The sequence below is a fragment of the Lathyrus oleraceus genome, chromosome 4 (assembly GCF_024323335.1).
Source record: "Lathyrus oleraceus cultivar Zhongwan6 chromosome 4, CAAS_Psat_ZW6_1.0, whole genome shotgun sequence".
Taxonomy (NCBI): domain Eukaryota; kingdom Viridiplantae; phylum Streptophyta; class Magnoliopsida; order Fabales; family Fabaceae; genus Lathyrus; species Lathyrus oleraceus.
In genome coordinates, this window is record NC_066582.1 from 270389267 (window position 1) to 270391613 (window position 2347).

Here is a 2347-nt window from a genome sequence, read left to right on the forward strand (position 1 = left end):
ACACCTAGAAGCTTTTAGATCTTGTGATTGCTCAAGCTACAAACAAAAGATATTAGTGACATATTTTTGTGCTTTTGGTTAGTAAGCAAAATGAGAAAAGCAATAATACAATTCAAGCATGCTTGGTGATCTCAAACCACTCACAAGAGGTCCCACCCAAAGGCAAGGGGAACCAAGATGCTTATGATCCTTGAGGCTTTGCAAATGCAATGTTATGATGCCATGAGAGATCTTAGGGCCAAAATTGGGGTCTTACAACTTGCAACAAACCCTTGATTCATGGTTGATCTATTCTTGTATATCCTTAATATCAATGGAACTTGGGTGTTGATAAGGTGTAAACCATAATCCACCAAAATGGATGATTGATATTAAGGATGACTTGATCCATCCCATGACCTTTGTGTGGTGTGATTTGCTTGATCCTTGAGTGTGATTGTTGCATCCATGCATTCATGCATTCATACGTATCCGTATCATCAACAATGAGAAAATTTTCAAGGAACTTAAGAGGTTTATTTGCAAATTTTTAGACATGGATAAGCAAAGAAGGAATACGAAGAAGTACAGTTTCAGACAACCCGACTTGAAAGAGTTAAGGAGTTTGAAATCCTATGTATTAGATCCTTTGGAGTTCAAAGCTTGTCATGGGAAGCTTTTGTTTATTCTTGCTACTCAAGTGGATGAAGGTATGATGAGTGTATTGGTGCAGTTTTATGATCCCTTGTACCGTTGCTTCACATTTCTGGATTTCCAGCTTTTGCCTACGCTTGAGGAGTATGCCTATCTTGTGGGTATACCTATCCTAGATCAGTTGTCGTTCAGTGGCAAGGAGAGGGTCCCTACATCTCAAGAGATTGCTGATCTGTTGCATATAGATGAATCTCTAGTTGGTGCTCATATGACTACCAAAGGTGGAATTCAAGGTCTCCCTTCTGAGTTCCTCATTGCTCAAGCTACTTTGTGTGGGAAGGCCATGAGTGAGGACGCCTTTGAGGCCATATTTGTACTTCTCATCTATGGGCTAGTGTTATTCCCCAACATCGACAAGTTTGTGGATGTGAACGCTATTAGGATTTTCTCTACTCTTAATCTCGTTCCTACTCTGTTGGGTGACACTTATTTCTCTTTGCATATGAGGAATGCAAAGGGTGGTGGTACCATTATGTGTTATTTGCCTCTATTGTACAAGTGGTTTATTTCGCACTTGCCACAGACGGTCGCCTTCAAGGAGAACAAAGGATGTCTACGGTGGTCCACGTGGCTTATGTCTCTCACTAATGATGATATCTTTTGGTACAACCATATATATGATGGTGTGCAGATTATTGACTCTTGTGGTGAATTCTCCAATGTGCCTTTTCTTGGTACATTTGGTGGGATTAACTACAACCCTGTTTTAGCACGTCGTCAGCTTGGGTTCCCATTAAAGGATAAACCTAATAACATTATGTTAGAAGGTGTGTTCTTTCAAGAGGGTAAAGATCCCCAAGGCTTGAAGGATAGGATGGTCCATGCTTGGCACAAGATCCATAGGAAGGGAAGGAAAGAGCTTGGTCCGAAGAATTGTGTTGCTTTGGAACCCTTTAACTCTTTGGTTAGGAGAAGAGCTTATGAGTACCTTATGCCTTATGATTATCCGAGACCTACACCGTTGGTTGTGGATGGGCCTTCAACCCTCCCTGACCAAGGGGTAGAGGAGTTGAGAGACGAAGACCGCTCACGTGCTTGGATCCGTGAACAAGAGGAGCTACTTCAGCAGCTTAGAGATAAGGATGCATTGATAGAGTTTCTTGAGCATCGGGTTATCGACGAGCCTGATGATGTGATCACTTCTCTTCTTCCTCAGTCTTCCAGGTTTTGGAAGAGGAAGTACGATCGACTCGCCAAAGAGAAGGCAAATATGGAGGCAGCCTATGAGCGAGAGGTGAAGAGGCTTCGTGCAGCTTATCTTCCGTTCTCGAGAGCTTTAGATGATTGTTTCTAGGGTTCCATAGGATGTTCACTTTCCTTCTCTCTTGTATTATTTGGTTACCAAGACTGTACTTCTTTGGTGTAAAAATATTTTCCAGATATTATTGATATGATATTTCCATATTTGTCTAAATGATTAATATTTCCAATATTTGCAAATAGAACTCTAAAAATTCCTCTGATTAAAAAAATAAATCATATGCACGAGCATTGCATGCATCATGTGCATAAGCAGGTTTTGTTCTAGGGCTTCTTGTTCAGTGGTCTAACTCTGTGTTTTTCATTTATTTTGAAGACAAGCTGACTCACTAGTACTACACCAGAGCCAACTCTTCAAGACTGATGGATCACCTAGAGCAAGAGAACAGAGAGC